The following is a 19,324-nucleotide window of genomic DNA, read 5'->3' as shown; positions in this document are numbered from 1 at the left end:
TTTTCAACATGTACTCATCACTGACAATCATTTTGCTTATAGAATATGGACCCCTTCCTTACACCTTATACAAAAATTAACTCAAGATGGATTAAAAACAAATGACACTTCTCAAAAAAACAGACACTTCTCAAAAAAAGACAAGTATGTGGCCAACATACATATGAAAAAGAGCTAAATATCACTGACTATTAGAGAAATGCAAGTCAAAGCCACAATGAGATACCATCTCACACCAGTCAGAATAGTGATTATTAAAAAGTCAAGAAACAACAGATGCTGGTGAGGCTGTGGAAAAATAGGAACGCTTTTACACTGTTGGTGGGAATGTAAATTAGCTCAACCATTGTGGAAGACAGTGTGGCGATTCCTCAAGGATCTAGAACCAGAAATACTATTTGACTTAGCAATCCCATTACAGGATATACACCCAAAGGAATATAAATTATTCTACTATAAAGACACAAGCACATGTATATTTACTGCAGTGCTATTTACAATAACAAAGACATGGAACCAACCCAAATACCCATCAATGGTAGACTGAATAAAAAAATGTGTACATATACACCATGGTATACTATGTAGCCATTAAAAAGGAATGAGATCATGTCCTTTGCAGGGACATGGGTGAAGCTAGATGCCATCATCCTCAGCAAACTAACACATGAAAAGAAAACCAAACTCTGCATGTTCTTATTCATAGGTGGGAGTTGAACAACGAGAACACATGGACACAGAGAGGGGAACATCACACACTGGGGCTTGTCATGGGGTGTGGGGTGAGGGAGGAAGAGCACCAGCACAAATAGCTAATGCATCAGTTCAGCAAATGTGCTGGCTGAATGTGAGGGTAATATGGGGGATGATGCTTGAATGATCATGTAAAAATATTCAGTCAAATCAATAGAGATATTGTAGAGTGAAGGATAATCTAACTTGTAAGGGATATTCAAACCAAAATCTTTCAGCCAAGCATCTCACCATTTTTCCCTCAGTTCAGCTATGGAAGAAAACCTTACCTAGTATTTGCAATATTATATGCAATAACAATAATAGTACATGTCTCTCGAGATAACCTAAAGTTCTCAATATTGTAGTGAAAAAAGATAAAGTCATAATTTCAAGGTGTTTTCTTCTTTATTTCTATTTAGTATTGAAGCATCTCATGGTTAAAGAGAGTAGATTATTCTTATCTCTCCTTTGCAGTTCAACAACGAAGCAAACATTTATAAAACGCCTATCATTTGTAAGCCAAAGCAATAAAAAGACATATTTTCAAGGAAAATAAGCTCCAGAGGACAAAGGCTTCTACATATACTAGCACTGTACAAACCTTGATTCAAAATGTCCTGACTCTGTATGTAGTATTTCTTTTAGTACCAACAAATTTTACTATTGATTACTAGAACACATTTTTTCAATAATTTTTTTCATACCATTTTTTACCTCTTGATTCCTCAAGCTATAGATAGATCAATGGGTTTAGCATGGGAATCATCACTGCATAGAATACTGAGGCAAATTTGTCTTTATCTAGTGAGTGGCTTGACTTAGGCTGTAGGTACGTAAAACTGAGGGTCCCATAATATATGGAAATAGAAAACATGTGAGAAGCACAGGTAGAAAAGGCTTTCTGTCTTCCTACAGCAGAGTGGATCCTTAGATAGCAAAGACGATGAATACATAGGAGATGAGAACAATGATAAGAGAACAAAAAACATTGAACGCAGCAATGATGAACAACATCAATTCCTTGACTTGTGTATCAGAACAAGCCAGAGCAATCAGAGGAACATCATCACAGTAGAAATGGTTGACCACATTAGAGTCACAAAAGGACATGTGGAATGTGGCCACTGCTTGTATGAGTCCCACGGTGAATCCATAAATATATAAGCCAGTGACCATTTGAATGCAGAGTCTCCTAGGCATGAGAACTACATAGAGTAAAGGGTTGCAGATGGCAACATACCGATCATATACCATGACAGAGAGCAACAATAATTCCCAGACTGAAAATGTAATGAAGCAACACGCTTGAGTAGCACATGCATAAAATGACATGCTTTTAATTTCATGCAAAGAGTTGACAGGGGTGTTTGGAGTGATAGCAGAGGTACTGTAAAAATCCACAAAAGCCAGATGGCTGAGGAAAAAATACATAGGTGTGTGAAGCTGAGGACTGATATGGATTAGCACAATCAAACCAAGATTACCCAACACAGTAACTAAGTATATCAGTAGGAATACACCAAAGAGAATGACTTGAAGTTCCTGATTATCTGTGAGCCCCAGGAGGATGAACTCAGTCACCGATGAATGACTGCCTTTTGCCATGTGATAGATACAGGATTCTTCTAAAATGAACCCCAGAGCACACCTTCTGAATAATCTTGACTCTATAAGAAATGACCAATTAAATGTGAGAAGATAGCCATGACTTACCAGTGTATTATGTTAAGTTTAATTAAATTAAAGCTCTGATAAGTACTCTGAATTATACATAAATTTTCCTGATGCTTTCCAAGTAAAATAATTTGGTTCAGGCAGAAACTCCAAGATAGAACATTCAGTAAGGAGTTGTAAAAGAAACAAGTATTTTAAATAAAATACTGTAGTCAATAAAACAGCAAAATCTATGTTGTACTTTTCTTGAAAAATCAAAAAATAAAAACACATTGCAATGCTAAGAATGTGAGTAACATTGACAATATAAGTAACATTATTTCTTAAATTGTAAATTTATTTTATGAAATTATACACAGATATATTAGTTTATAAGGATATCACAAATTAGCAAAATTAAATGAGGAAAATATAACATAAAAAGTCAAAATCAAAATATTAACACTATTTACCATCTTGGGCATCCAAGTTGGAGTAATTTTAAAATGTTCTTTTTGTTTATCTCTGTTTTTTCCTTTATAGACATTTCATATGGATATTAAAGAATAACAGGATTTTGAATACCCTGGATTTGTCTTTTTGGAAGAGTACACACATGTGAACAATTTTACAGAGTATGAAAGAGCTTTAGCTGATGGAAAACCTTATTTAACTTCTATGTTTAGATATCTAAGTGGTCCAAAGTGTATAGCATTTGGGCAGTGTTTTGAAGAACTAAATTCTACAGACCATTTTCTCAAACCCAAACTGGGCTCTGAATGCTTGAAAGCTGGTGGAGTTAAATTGCTCCCTGCATTTCTTAACAGAGCAGGGCATAAGTTAACTTGATTCTTTTTTATAATTATATTGTCTCCTGTTGCTTTACATGTACCTTGCAGATCTTCAAGGAAGGTAAAAAAATAAATAAAATATAAAAACCACCTCTTCCCATAACCTTTAATTGTCATCTCCTTAGAAATTTTATCTTGGTTACTCTCTTCTCTTTTCTGTCACTTTCACTTCTCAGCCAAACATCTTAGAGCAGGCCTCTGCTTTTTCAATCATATTCATAATTTAATCAAGTGTAATTTGCCTTCCTTTCCCATTAAACCAAAAAATCTCACCAACTTCACTATTGACCTCACAATCCCCAAATCCAATCCAATCTATTTTTCTTTGGCAGAGTAGTAGCACTGGACTCTGTTAATATGCCTTAAGTTTCCAAAACAAAGCAGTCTCAGGGTTGATTGTTTACTTTGATTCTGTACCTTGGAAGCTCTGCTTCCATTATATACGCTTTAGGTGACATATACTTCAGGTTCTAAGCCCTCGTGCTCTCTTCTTTACACCTTCTTGTTCAGTGATTTTATCCAATCCTATGTCTCCAGTAAGCATCTATATTCTGGCTATGCACACATATATATTTCTAATTCAGATTTATTTTCTCTATTGGTATCTCTGCGTGTTCAATCTAATATTCAAAACCTGGAGTATATACTTTCTCTAAATGAACAGGGACATTATTCACTCAGTGCTTCAAACCAGGGACCAATTATCTTTTACTATGTATTCCTGTTCCTTATGCCAATATTTAATTTGTCCCCAATTACTAACAATTTTATATCTGACATACTTTTCAAATCTGTTAACTTACATTCCTCTCTTGATGCAACTTTTGTTTTCTTTATTGTAACTGGCAACTGACTCATATTCTTGCCCCCAGTCTTTCCTACTTCTCTCTCTTCCTTACATTGCAGCTTAAATAAACTTTTTACAGATACAAACTTTATTCCAATATTCTCCTGGTTAAATCTCGTAATGCCTTCTCCATTGCCCTTAAGATAAGTTCCTAGTTTTTTTGTTTGTTTGTTTGTTTGTTTTAAACATGGCTGACATAGCTCTTGAAAACCTAGGCCCTGCATCTCAGACCAAGCTCATCTTTTGCAGCATTCTCCATGTGGTCTTCATGTTCCAGATATGATCAACTATCGCATTTATTCAAATGTAATCTACATATTTATATAGTTTCCTTCTGTGCCCAGAACACTTTTCCTCTGCTATTATTACCTATCCCTGACTTTTCTTCTGGTTAACTTTAAATTTTTCTGTTGAATAATTTCCTCCTGGAGGCTTTCCTGACCTTTCAGGACAAAATTAGTGCTTCTTATATTCACTATTTTGGATCCACTGATTGCTTTACGATAGCACTTGCCACGCTATATTGCAACCAACTGTTAACACCTGTCTGTAACACACCGTAAACTTGAAAGTCTTCTTTTTAAGCAAGTTTTAATTCTTAAATTATTTTATGCCCATTTTAATTACTTACCTCTAGTAGTGTCTAATATAAACAGATCATCAATAATTTCCTGTTAAATGATTAACTGAATAGAAGTAATAGCTATATAAGTTTGATGCCTTTCCCACAGTTTGAGTTTTTTGTTTTTTCTACGACCCAGTGTCTTTCTATATTCAAAATGCTGTCTTTCAGTTCAACAACAAACCTCCAAATAGTACATTGCACCTGAAGGCAATGTTGTGAAGCCAGTAACATTTAAAATTATGTAGACGTGAGACAGCTTTGTAATTTTTTTTTTTTTTGGTGGTTCCTCTAGAAACTTTCTGTTGTTACTTTTGTTAAACAAACATTGCAAAACAAAATAATGATTATTCAGTAACAGGCAATTATTTGATGTTTAGTGTTTGGGGACAAAGCTATTTCCCTTGAAATGGTAGATCACTCTTTCAACTATTAGTCAACAAACAAATAGGGAGTAGAGGAATATTTTAATGATCTCTTTTGGGAAAGCAATTTGATTAATGGCTATATCTACTTTGATTATTTGCTACATTTGCTTTAGTTTTGCTGTATTGGCTTTTAATGGCAATTATGAATTTATTTAAAATAAATGTTGAGCTTGTGGGCCTCATATTTAGCAGCAGATTTTATAAAGTTTTAGATGAAAAATAACTTTTCCAGTTAATAACCTCAAATCTGCCTTCTGAGATTAATATCACAACATATTATAATTGGCATTGTAGTTCAACAATAAGGATTAATTATTTTTTAAAAATTTCTTGTCCTCCCTAGGAGAGAAATGCATGCAAATCATAGGTTAATTGACACCTAGTTGTTCTCATTCCATGGAAAGAGATGAACTCCTTCATCCAGGAGAATGTTTAGCAGTAATACCTGAAGCTTGTTCTATAAATTTTCTGAGATGGCTCTTTAAAGTCTGTATTGAAAGATGCCTGACATTATATGCAACAGATAAGCTAGAAATACTTTCACATAATAATGAAGGCACAGGAAGAAAATTGAGGAATGTAGGAGTATGATGATTAATTTATTATGTAGAAATAAAAACTCTCCATCTGTCTGTATTTTTAGGAAGTCACAGAAGACAGTTTCATTGCTTGGGCAATAAGGAATGCACTAGCGTAGAGGAAACTGGTATTTTTTTAGAGGCTCAATAGTGGCTGTGCTCTTCGGCTTGTATGAATGGAGTGGACCTACAGGTCTGTGCTCCCTAATAGCAGTAGGGATGTTGTTATTCCAGAATGAGAGTAACAAGGTGGATGCAACACTGGTATTGGGTTACAATACTTGATTAGGCTGCAACTGAGGTACTTTAACCCGGTTTCTATGGTAATGGGTTATGGATTGTGATGTTCTTGGGTTTAGACGGATGGGCAGCTGATGTTGTTTAATAATTGTATATAATTCTATAATTGTACAGGACATATAAAGCATAATATTTTAAAATATTCATCCATTTGTGTATTTAGACAAAATATGGAGCTGGTGAGAAAAAAACTAATAACAGCTGTCACAATGAACAATGTTTTTCCTTAAGATTTTTTCAAAATTAAGTCCGATCATAGATTTTAAAAAAATCTCTTTTATTGAAATGAGAACTGAATTTCCTTGAAGCAGGTTCCTTGAACCATTCTAAAATACAGCGTGTTAATATAATAGCTCCTTTTCAGATACTTTCCAAAGGAATATACCCAGTGCTTTTTATATGAACATGTGAGAATATCAGAGACTTAATATGTCATAATTGGGAATGATGCTCTAGCTCATTTTTCAGGCACAGTAGATCAATTAGTTGTATTAACAGCCCCAGTTAAAGGCATCTCTGTAATCATGCTCTTTTTCTATAAATGTATAGTACTTCTGTGTTCTGCCTCTGGCCTCAGTCATGTGACTTGTTTTAGCTGATGCTTTGACAACAGACTTGACACAAATGTAGGCTTGAGAGAGCTGTAGTGTATTTCAACTTCCTGTCTTACTCTTCCTCTTTTGCCCTGACCACAGATTCATGCTAACCTGTTGGCAGATGAGAAGTCATGTGGTGCTAAACCAGTTTTCACAGGTGGGGACATCTTAGACCAGCTTGTTTCCAGGCAACATATTAGCTGAGGATGAACTCATGAGTGGATGCAGACAAGATTAGCCAAGCATGGCCCAGAGCAGAAACTGTCCTATGACACATGGTAAATAATGCATTGCATTTGTTTAAGCCACTCTGTTTTGGATTTTTAAATTCATTTTTGTTTCAATAGAAAACATTTTATTATGCAATTCCAGTTGTGAATGGACACAGAGAAGATATGGAAACTCCTAAACAGTCACAAACTGCAGTGTAAACTTCCCTGCTACTTGGGATGGGAGCTTTCTCAGGGATTCTTATACATGCAGTTTCCTGGGGGCATTTGCGTCACTGTTTAGGACTAAGGTCTTCATTATCTGTTCTGCTCACCTTCAAGCTATAGCTTTCCTAGCCCTGTCCTCAATATTTCCCTAATCTTTATTTCCTGAGGTATTCCAACATTCATATTAGCCCTTATTCTTATAACAAGCCCTTTCTCTATTTCTGTACAGAACCAACTGTGGCACAGGAGTGAAGGAGAAAACAGACATCTGAGGAAGACAACACCAGGCCAAAAGACAGCCTATGCAAAGATGCTACGGAAAGCATGCAGCAGCTGTTGTAAGGGCAAGGAGGTCGGAACAGAGAAAGGTATAAAGGTTAAGGTGACAAGGTCTGAGATTTAGCATGAGGTCAGGTAATTCAGAGTTCTGTGGCTCCTTGCAAGTCCTTTGGCTTTTGCTTTGAATAAAATGGGTTTCCAGAATAAAAGTTTGTTTTCTTTTTTTTTTCACTTTTGACTTAATTTTATTTTTAATTCCTTAAACTTGTAATGTTTTTCAAATCAAAACAACATAGTAATATTTATTTTTTAAGGGTTGACTTCTGTCCCTATCTGCACTTGTTCCACTCTTTTTCATTTTAACTTATCCTCCCATTATTTTTGTCTTTTTTTTTTTTTTTTTTTTTTTTTTTTCTTGAGAGAGGGTCTTGCTCTGTCTTCCTCAGGCTGGAGTGCGGTGGCAAGATCTTAGATCACTGCAGCCTCCGCCTTCTGGGTTCAAATGATTCCCCTGTCTCAGATTCCCAAGTAGCTGAGATTACAGGTGTGCACCACCACACCCAGCTAATTTTGTATTTTTAGTAGAGACGGGGTTTCACTATGCTGGCCAGGCTGATCTCGAACTCCTGAACTCAAGTGATCTACCCGCCTCTGTGTCCCAAAGTGCTGGGATTACAGGCATGAGCCTGCAATTTTTAATCAAATACAAGAAGCTACACGTGTGCGTTCTATATTCTTCCTTTTTTCTTGCACAGTGTAATGTGTAGTATTAATTCTTTTCTGCATTTTTGTCTTGTCAATATTATATTCTGATAATTACTCTATATCATACCTATAAATCTTTCCTCATACATGGAAGGGCTGTCTCTATTCATGGATATTCGGGTGCAAATCTGTTGCTAATTTAAATAATATCCCAGTAAATTACCTTGTGCACATGTATTAGCTTGTATTAGTATTTGTGTCAGTATTCCTTTGAATACTTGAATTCCTTTCTTAGAAGTATGATTGTTGGGTACCTGCAACTTTGCTAGATATTGCCAAATAATTCTGCACAGAAGTTTGTTTTTTGTTTGTTTGTTTGTTTGTTTTTTGAGACAGAGTGTCACTCTTTCGCCCAGGCTGGAGTGAAGTGGTGCGATCTCGGCTCACTGCAACCCCCATCTCCCGGGTTCACGCCATTCTCCTGCCTCAGCCTCCCTAGTAGCTGGGACTGCAGGTGCCTGCCACCATCAGCAGCAGATGAGGGTTCTTATTTACTTTCAGTCTAGTCAAATTTTTGCATTTTGAAATCCTCATAAATGAAAAATAGTATCTCTTGGTATTTTATTTTTAAGTTGAAAGGACTCTTAGCTCGATGCTATTCCCCCTTTCTTGTACCTGTAAAGTTGATTTTTTGACATCAGGATTTCTACAACAAAAGCATAACGCTTTTTTGGCAGAATGAAAATTCTAATAATTTTTGGTTAGATCAGTCAGTGAGGGGAAAACTCAAGGAAATCATTACATTAACTTTCACTTTAAAGATAAGGAAACTCTGGTAAGGCTCAGAGGATTTAGATCACGTAAGTAGGTTTTGGGAGCAAACAGGCATTTCTTCAGAATATTGGCAGGGAAAATTCTGGAAGTTCTATGCTTTCAAAAATGTTAACAAAATGAGTGTTAAACAAATTGAAAGAGATTTTGTCAGTTCCTTTTTAATTATTAATTAATTAATTAATTAATTAATTTGAGACAGAGTCTTGCTCTGTCGCCCAGGCTGGAGTTCAGTGGCCGGATCTCGGCTCACTGCAAGCTCCGCCTCCCGGGTTCAGGTCATTCTCCTGCCTCAGCCTCCCCAGCAGCTGAGACTACAGGCACCCGCCACCACACCCGGTTAATTTTTTTGCATTTTTAATAGAGAAAGGGTTTCACCGTGTTAGCCAGGATGGTCTCCATCTCCTGACCTCGTGATCCGCCTGCCTCGGCCTCCCAAAGAGCTGGGATTACAGGCGTGAGCCACCATGACCGGCCAAGTTCCTTTTTTTAATACCAATGGGAATTATATCTTCAAGCAAAGGGCTATCATTTAAAATTTCCTTTTTCGTGGATTATTACTATGGGCTTAATATTCCATATAACACTTTTGAGAACATTTGCTCTGGTACTATGCAACACTGGTGACAGTGACAGAGTAGAATCTGGCTGCATTTGAAATGGAGGTGGCTAGAAATTTGATAGTGGTGGTTGTGATTCAGGCATTCTCTGTTAAGGCCGGGGTTCACTCCAGACAGAGTGAAAATGACTGAACTGATACAGAGGTGTGTTTTTCTATGATATTCCTGTAAACTGTCCCACTTCCAAATGTGTAAACATTGAATTGAATACGAAAGAGCCAGATCCAGTCTCCTGACTCAATGAAGAGTTGAATCCTTACATACACATTGATATCTTTCAGAAACTTGAGTGTAATTTAATGGCTGGTCATAAAGTAATTAACAAAATTCTAGATATTTTAAGAACTTTGACAAAATTGTGACAACGTTTTCTTAAAAGTATTGAGTATTGTTTTAACTTATAATTGGTGAAAAATAAAAACTTAGTTAATCAGCACTTATAAAACAAACTCGATTTTGTTACACTAAACTTTATTGAAGATGAATAGATGGTGTTATTTAACAATTTTCTTAAAAACAGATACTTATAATTATTTCTTATAAATAAAATCTTTTTTTTAAGTTACAATGAATTTGGAATTGGGCCAACAAAATACCATATTAAAAGATATTGTTCAATTAAAACATTAAATTAAAATTAAATGAAGACTTATTTTTAGTTTTTAATTTTTTAAATTATAATAGCTTTAGGAGTAAAAGCGGATTTGGTTTCATCGATGAACTGTGTAGTGATGATGCCTGAAATTTTAGGTCACTCATGTAGTGTACATTGTATTCAATATGTAGTTTTTTATGGCTCAACTCACCCACCCACCCCTTTTCTGAGTCTCTAATGTCCATTTTATACTACTCTGTATGTCTTTGTATAGCCACAGCTTAGTTTCCACTTATAAGTGAAAATATGCAGTATTTGGTTTTCATTTTGGAGTTAGTTTACTTAGAATAATGATCTCGAGTTCCATGCAAGTTGCTGCAAAATACATTATTTTGTTATTTTTCGTGGCTGAGTAGTGTTCCGTGGTGTTTGTATACCACATTTTCTTTATCCACTCATGGTTGATGGGCACCTAGATTAGTTCCATATCTTTGCAATTGTAAATTGTGCTGCAATAAACATATACATGCAGGTAGCCTTTTGATATAAGGACTTTTCCTTTGGGTAGATACCCAATAGTGAGATTGCTGGATCAAATGGTAGATCTACTTTTAGTTCTTTGAGTAATCTCCATACTGTTTCTCATAGAGGTTGTGCTAATTTACTTTCCCACCAGCAGTGTATATGCATTCCCTTTTCACCACATCAATGCCATCATCTATTATTTTTTTAATAGATGTCCATTTCAGTAATGGCCATTCTGGTTGGGGTAAGGTGGTATCTCATTGTGGTTTTAATTTGCATTTCCCTGATGATTAGTGATGTTGAGCATTTTTAAAATATATTTGTTGACCATTTGTTTATCTTCTTTAGAAAAATGTCTATTTATGTAATGTATCCACTTTTATTTATTTTTTTTTTCTTTTTGATTTGTTTGAGTTCCTTTTAGATTCTGGGTATTAGTCCTTTGATGGATGCATAGTTTGCAAATATTTTCTTCCGTTCTATGGGTTGTTTGTTTACTCTAATGATTATTTCTGTTGCTATGCAGAAGCTTTTTAGTTTAATTAGGTCCAATTTCTTTTTGCTTTGTTTGCATTTGCTTTTGGTGTCTTAGACATAAATTCTTTGCTAAGTCCAATGTCCTGGAGAGTTTCTCCCAGGTTTCTTATAAAATTTTTAAAGCTTCATGTTTTACATTTAGCTCTTTAATCCATCTTGAGTTGATTTTCGTATACGATGAGAAATAGGGATCCAGCTTCATTCTTCTACAATTTTCCCAGCACCATTTATTAAACAGGGTATATTTTTTTATTTGAGCTTTTATTTTGGCATAATTTTAGAATTACAGAAAAGATGCTAACATTTTACAAACAATTATTTTGCACCATTCACCCAACTTCTCCAGATGTTAACATTTTACCACATTTTTTCTGAGCTTTTTGATAAGTTGAAGACATGATGCCTCTTTACCTTTATATACTTGTTATATTTACTAAAAGCAAGAACATTCTCTTAAAAGACCATGCTACTATTATAAAAATCAGCAAATTAGCAATTATAAATATACCTCATCGATATAATTATTTTTGACACTAAGGTACTTTTTGTTTCATTTGTTAGAATTCAAGTTGCTCTTTTAGTATTTTTTAATTAGGCTTTGCACCAGTCTTTTTAAATTAGGTGTTAATGCCAGTGTCCCTGTCATGTCATCAGAACCAATAACTCTTTTGGGGTTCAACTAATAGGTCATGTGTGTGTGGGTGTGTATGTGTATTTTATAGACAATGTTAATGACTCAAAGCTGCTTTAGTGACATAAAGTGGACATAATTTTTACCAATTCAAGGTTTATATATTAAAAGTGTTGAAGTCAAAGTCTTCACTGGAAAAAAAGATTGATTTTTAAATGTTCCATGAAACAAAATTTAGCCTACTATTTGCAACTGAATAAATGTCATTTTCACTTCTCACGATATCAAGATAGATTACTTTGACAATTTAAAATAACATTTCTCCACTTTGAATTGTGAAGAAGTAACCAGGAATGGGAGATAATATTTGCAATCTACAGATTTGACAAGAGATCAATAAACAGAATATATAACGAGCACGGACAACTCAACAGGAAAAAATAAAATTCACAAAAAATTCAATTGAAACATCGGCAAAAGACCTGACTAGACATATCTCAAAAGAAGACCTAAAAATGACTAATAGGTATATGAAAAATGGTTTAATATCACTAGTAATCAAAGAAATGCAAATCAAAACCACAATGAGATATCACCTCATCCCAGTTAAAAATGGCTTTTATCCAAACGACAGGCAATAATGGACGCTGGCAAGGATATGATGAAAGGAGAACCCTCAAATACCATTGGTGTGAATGTAAATTAAATTAGTGCAGTCACTGTAAAGAACAATCTCGAGGTTCCTCAAAAAACTAAAAGTAGAACTACTATATAATCCAGCAATCTCACTGCTGGATATATATCCAAAAGAAAGGAAATTAGTATATTGAAGAGATGTCTACACTTCCATGTTATTGCAGCACTATTCACAACAGCCGTGATATGGAATCAACCTAAGTTTCCATCAGTGGATGAATGCATAGAGAAAATGTGGTACATACACACAACGGATTATTATTGATCCATAAAATTAATGAAATCTTGTCATTTGCAACAACATGAAAGATATTATAAGTGAAATAAGTCAGACACAGAAAGACGAATATCACGTGTTCTTATATATATATGTGTGTGTGTGTGTATATATATGTGTGTGTGTATATATATATATGTGTGTGTGTGTGTATATATATATATAAAACTCCTGGAGATAGAGTAGAATGATGGTTGCCAGAGCAGAGACTGGGAAGTGTATTGGGGAGGAGAGTTGACAATGAGGAAATAGTTAATGAGTACAAAAATACAGTTAGATGGAAAGAATAAGATGTAGTGTTTGGTAACACACAGGGAAACTACAGCTTCCAATAATTTATTGTGTATTTCAAAATAACAAAGAGAATGGAATTAGAATGTTTCTAGCACAAAGAAATGATAAATACTTGAAGTTATGGATATCCCATTTACCCGATGTGATCATTACACAGTGTATGCTTGTATTAAATATTAGATGTACCCCATAAATGTGTACAACTATTATGTATTCATAATAATTAAATATATACATTTAACAATTCAAATAATAAAATATGAAAATTAATGCATGTTCCGTATCAATATCAACTTTGATATTATAACATTAAAAAGCAGGTTACTAATGGTGTGCTCGTGCAAAAATACTTAAAGTCTGGCTTTATTTTGCTTCCCAATTCAAAGGGCTTTATGATTAGACCCAAGGTCATTTATCTTGTAGTAAGACATAGATTTTCCGTAATTATCTTCAAAGCATCTTTGACTTCGTGGTTCCTCAGGCTATATATTAAAGGAATTTTCACAATACAGAAAACAGAAGCTATTTTGTCTGTATCCAGAGAATTATTTGTTTTTCGCTGCATATACATGAAGGTAATTATACCATAAAATATGATGATAGAAGTCAGGTGGGAGTCACAAGTAGAAAATGCCTTTTGTCTACTTTCAGCTGAATTAATTCTCAGAATGGCAGACAGTACTGATATGTAGGAGATGAGGATGATAAGAAGGGAGAAAAGTGTATTGAAACCAGCAAGTGTGAACAATATCAGTCCTTTTACATCTTTGTAACGGTTTTTATGATAGGGTAGACATGCCAGGGGAACATCATCACAATAGGAATTATTTATTATATTTGAATCTCAAAAAGACAAGTGGAATGTAAGAATTGCCTGTAGGAGTCTCACAGAAAAGCCATACAAATATGTACTTCCCACCATTTGAATACAGACCCTTCTGTTCACGGTGATACTATAGAGTAAAGGGTTGCAGATGGCCACGTATCTGTCATATGCCGTGGCTGAGAGCACATACACTTCACAAACCACAAACATGATAAAGCAATGCAACTGTGAAGTACAAGTAGGTAAGGATATTCTTTTAGTTTCTTGGAGGAGGTTCACTAGGCTGTTAGGGGTGATAGAGGAGGTGTAGCAAAAATAAACAAAAGCTACGTGGCTGAGAAAAAAATACATAGCTGTGTGAAGCTTAGGACTGATAGGAATTAGCATAATTAACCCAAGGCTACCCATGACACTACTTAAATTGATCACTAGAAAGATCCCCCTAAAAAAGGGCTTGGAGCTCTGGATTGTCTGTTGAGTCCCAACAGGATGAATTCAGTAACTTCTGAACTACTGGTTTTGGCCATAAAATATGTGTAGAAGTATTTCATACCATTATCTTCAAAACATCCATCCTGGATAATCTTCCATTTCTTGGATTAAAGACTTGACTCACACTTATTTGATGGTGATCATACTAGAAAGATAACTCTCTCTTGTCCTATACATCATTCTCCCTGCTTATTATCAAAAGGGATTTACTCCAGTCAGATATTCCAACATGCTTAGTAGTCTGGAAGATTGTTAAAGAAGATAGAATATCCTGAATTAAAATGTGGAATGTTATATATACAATAAAAACCCTGTGTTATAGGAAAAGCAGGATAAATACTTCAATGATAAAAGAAATGCTAACATATTTTAGAATACTACATTAAGGCAAAATACTCGATATTTCTACTCAACTTAGAATCAAGACAACCATGGCTTTGACTAAACATTATGCAGTATCCTAGCCCATGCAACAAAAACAGTGGTAAAAATATCATTATTTTTAAAGTATGTATTATACTATATTGGTATACATTCTAAAGTATATATTACAGCTTATTGGTACCTGAACCAATAAGCTCAGTGGAAAAATATTATTAGATTTGTTATGATTGTTGTGAAGCATTCAGTTACCAAGCTATGTAATGAAAATGATACCATAATAAAAATGTAGCTTCAAGTAAAAGTGAAAATATAGTTTTCAAGATTCCATTTAAAATAATGAGGAAAAAGTAATACCCAAATTTTAATTTAGTATTAAACTTGGCAAAATATTGGCTTTATATATTCATACATATATAAGTTAAGCATACATAACATTACGCTTCAGAAGTTAAGCATATTGTTTATGCTTAACTTAAATAAATTTATAGATTCACATTATTTTGTAGTGGGGTGGCATTTGGGGAAGAAAAAAATTATTTACAGGTTAATTCAAATTCATAATGCATGAAAGATAAACTGAAATTGATTTATTAAACTTGCAGGATGAGCAAGATATTTCTTAAAGTAATTAAGAGTTACTTATTCTTACAAAAAGCAAAATATAAACTGTAGGATGCAAAGCAGGGTGGAGATCAATGGCATTCCAGTGGATGTTTATCAACTGGCTTTCAAATTTAAAAGAAAAAGGAAGATTTAATTTGTAACGTCTGTTGATTTTGTGATTTCCATGCTGTAAATACTCCAATCTTAGCTGATTTTAAGCTACTGACCTAGAGTCATGAACATGAGTTCAAAAGAGATTTGCAGATATAGTTCTTGGACGCTAGTACGGGCTGCCTCCAGCACAGCACTGGTGGTAGTTATATAAACATAGGTTAATATTATAAATAAAATAATACAAAAATTAGTAAATGACAAATATTTTATGATTATGTAATGTGCTAAAAGCAGAACACAAAATCAATAATGAATCTCTAGCTGCTTTCCATGTAATATATTTATTAATTACCAAGGGAAATAATTAATTTTATTAAATATCAAAGGACTAGATAACATAAGATTGATCAAATTAAAAGGATGAAAATATCCATGTTGGTAAAGGTGTGGGAAATGGATATCCTCATGAACATCCTGTAAATATGTAATTTATCTTCAATTTTCTAGAAGGCAGCTTAAGAGTAAGCATCAAAATTGTTTAAAATATTTCTGCCACTTGATGCAATGATTTCAATGCTAAGTACATAAGAAAATAATAAAAATATGCAAGTACATATATTGTTTAATTTCAGTTACCGTAAGATGGAATTTGTCTAAATACGTTCTAATAGATATTTAGTAACTGTAAATTCTTCATAAAATACTAAATGACCCTTTAAAAGTTGATATAGGTTTTCATTTATTGACATGAAAAGAAGGATTACATATATAAATATATACAGGTGATATTGCATGTATGTATTCATATATATGTGCGCAGAAATACTCAAATAAAATATGACAAAATGTTAACAGTAGTTATACCTATGTGGTGATATTGAGATTGATCTTTCCTTTTTCTTTCCATTTCTTTCTTCCTTCCTGCCTTCCCATTCAATTTTAATGATTCTTTACATTTTATGCTTTCCTCTGTTTTCATAAACTTGACTTTAATTTTATATGCATATTTCCATGTTTCAATACCTTAGATTCTTATGCACTTTAACAACTTAATTCTTCACATTGGTGTTTCTATAATTTGTGCTTATCTGGTGCCCGTAGGGATGCATGAATTTATTTGCTACTAAAGATTGTTTGCCCGATCAAAAATAAAAGTAAAAAAAAAATAAAAATAAAAATAAAAAATAAAAGTTAAAGAAAAGATTGTTTGCCCGATCAAAAATAAAAGTTAAAGAAAAGATTGTTTGCCAATTATTTGCCATTAAATACAGACTCATACTTTCACATTTTTTGGAAATATTTTGTTGTGATATGTTCCACAGGTGGACTAATTTGTTAACGAGTTTGAAGCACTTGTCAAACGAAACGTGACTGTCCTCAAAACGGACAAAACCAACTTAACAAAATCATCCGCAAAATGTAAGCGGAAATCATGACAAATCTTTTTCTCCTATATTAACAGTTATATAACAAATCCTCAGTTTTAACCTGAAAATTTTAAGCTTTAATTGTGATTGGATAATTTTCCAAATGTTTAGCTTTTTCAAGTTAGGTATGAAATTGTAAAAATTACAATTAAAAAATTTTTCACTCAAACAAAAGTATTTAATCATAATCTTTTTTGATTTTGGGACAATTAATTTAACAGCTGATATATTTTTATCTTCATACTGCTTCATTATATGAATTTAATAGTTGATATTTTCTTCACCTCATTTTACTTTTTATATTTCATATTTTCTTATAGGATCAGGAAACTAGAGTATACATAAATAGAATAAACTGTTGAGGACTTCCAACTCAGCAAATGTTAGATTTAGAGCTCACATTCAGGCTTTTATTCCCCAAAATATCTATGCGCTTTAGTAGAATGGCTGATGCACAGAAAATGTACCAGCCTGCTAAGATAAGAGGTTATGCTTTTTTTTTTTTTGAGACAGAGTCTCGCTCTGTCACCAGGCTGAAGTGCAGTGGAGCAATCTCTGCTCACTGCAACCTCCGCCTCCTGGGTTCAAGCGATTCTCCTGCCCCAGCCTCCTGAGTAGCTGGGACCACAGGCATGCACTACGACGCCCCACTAATTTGTAATATTTTTAGTAGAGATGGGGTTTCACCATGTTGACCAGAATGGTCTTGATCTCTTGACCTTGTGATCCGCCCGCCTTGGCCTCCCAGAGTTCTGGGATTACAGGCGTGAGCCACCATGCCCAGCCAAGAGGTTATGCATTTAAGAACATTAATTATAACCTTTCAATATATAGATGACAGACTTAACATCTTCTGCCAGAGCTTAATCCTATGTGAGACAATAGGAAGGCACTGAAATGTTCAAGTAGTAGATACATGTGTTTAAAGAAAAAATGAGGAAATAAACTTTTGAGAACTGTGGGTCATACTACTCCTATGTCTCTACAACCTCACAAATATATAAGAAAATTATTGAAAATGGACACTAACCTAAAGCAGGTTATTTAAGAATTATTTCTATTTTAATATAATCTCTCAGTGGGCATTAATAGTATATTTCTAATCTTTTGCCATTAAGTATGGAAACGGGCTACAGATGAAAAAAAGTGAAGCAAAAATATTAAATGATAGGCATGATTCACAAAATCAAATCTTTCTTAAGCTAAATGATGAAAACACATGAGCACATAGAGGGGAACAACACACACTGGGACCTTTCAGAGGCTGGAGGCTGGGAGGAGGGAGACAATCAGGAAAAATAACTAATGGGTACCTGGGTGATGAAAAGATCTGTCCAACAAACCCCCTGACACAACTTTACATATGTAACAAACCTGCACTTGTATCCCTGAACTTAAAATAAAAGTTAAAAAGATACTTTAAAATGATTACTCTCTCTCTCTTTCTCTCTCTTTCTCTCTCTCTCTATTATCAATTTATCAGCTGTGGTGTACAATAATCTTCATTTATAAATTGCTCCCTCACGTTTATGTGACTTATAATTAGTAGACTAGCACTCAAGTCTGCAGGTTCATAGAAGGAAGGGAAATGATACTCAAGTGCCTACCATGAATTATTACCCCTATCCATATTGCTTAGTCCTATAAAAGTCTCTAAACTGAGTAACATTATTCTCATTTATCTGATGAGTAAACTCATAAGAGCCTACCTAGAGCACAATGACATGTTTGGGATCTAACCACGTTGACTATAAGGCATGTGCTTATTCACTTGGCTACATTGCCTACTGGGTTCATTGTGTTATAAGCTATACCTTAATAAATAATGACCAGCTTACCTGAGCTTTGCTGTGCACAACTGTATATAATCCTTGTTACTGGCAAAATGATTTATGATGTTTCAATGACTGTGAATATATTTATTTGAATTATAATGTCCTCCCCTCCCCCCTCCAGAATTCTATCCCTGAGTTACATTATTTACATTTTGGGAAAAAGTATAATGAGATCTTGTAGGCATAAGAAAAGCATTTCTCTTAGAGAGTTAGTCTTCAGAGACAGAACGAGACTTCCAGGAAGTAGAAGGCACATTCAATCAGTAACACAGGTGAGGTTAGAAAGCAGTACTCTTTGTATTAATAAAGACAATATGTTAAATGCATAAATATAGGACATTTTTATATTGTCATATATTTTTTCAAAAAATTAGGAATTGAGAAAGAAAATATTTAGACTATGTGTCTTTATTTTTCACGTGGGATATTGTAAATACAGCTTCAGAATCCTGAACTGGGGATGGACGGGGAGAGGAGTTAACTTTTGTCTGTGCTCTGCACATAACTAATTATATATCTTGATGATGACTTTTTATGCACTCTTCATTTGAGAAATAGGAAAATTGGTATAAAATATTATGCAAGAAAATGAATAATTTTAATATA

General features: G+C 34.1%; 1 pseudogene; it reads right to left on the bottom strand.

Moving 5' to 3' along the window:
* Positions 1-1,395: 1,395 nt before the first annotated feature.
* LOC115936190 (olfactory receptor 5AL1-like) lies at positions 1,396-2,340 on the bottom strand (annotated as a pseudogene).
* Positions 2,341-19,324: the final 16,984 nt, after the last annotated feature.

Source organism: Gorilla gorilla, chromosome 9 (assembly GCF_029281585.2).
Source record: "Gorilla gorilla gorilla isolate KB3781 chromosome 9, NHGRI_mGorGor1-v2.1_pri, whole genome shotgun sequence".
In the NCBI taxonomy this organism is placed as follows: Eukaryota; Metazoa; Chordata; class Mammalia; order Primates; family Hominidae; genus Gorilla; species Gorilla gorilla.
This window is presented reverse-complemented; position numbering and strand designations above follow the sequence as displayed.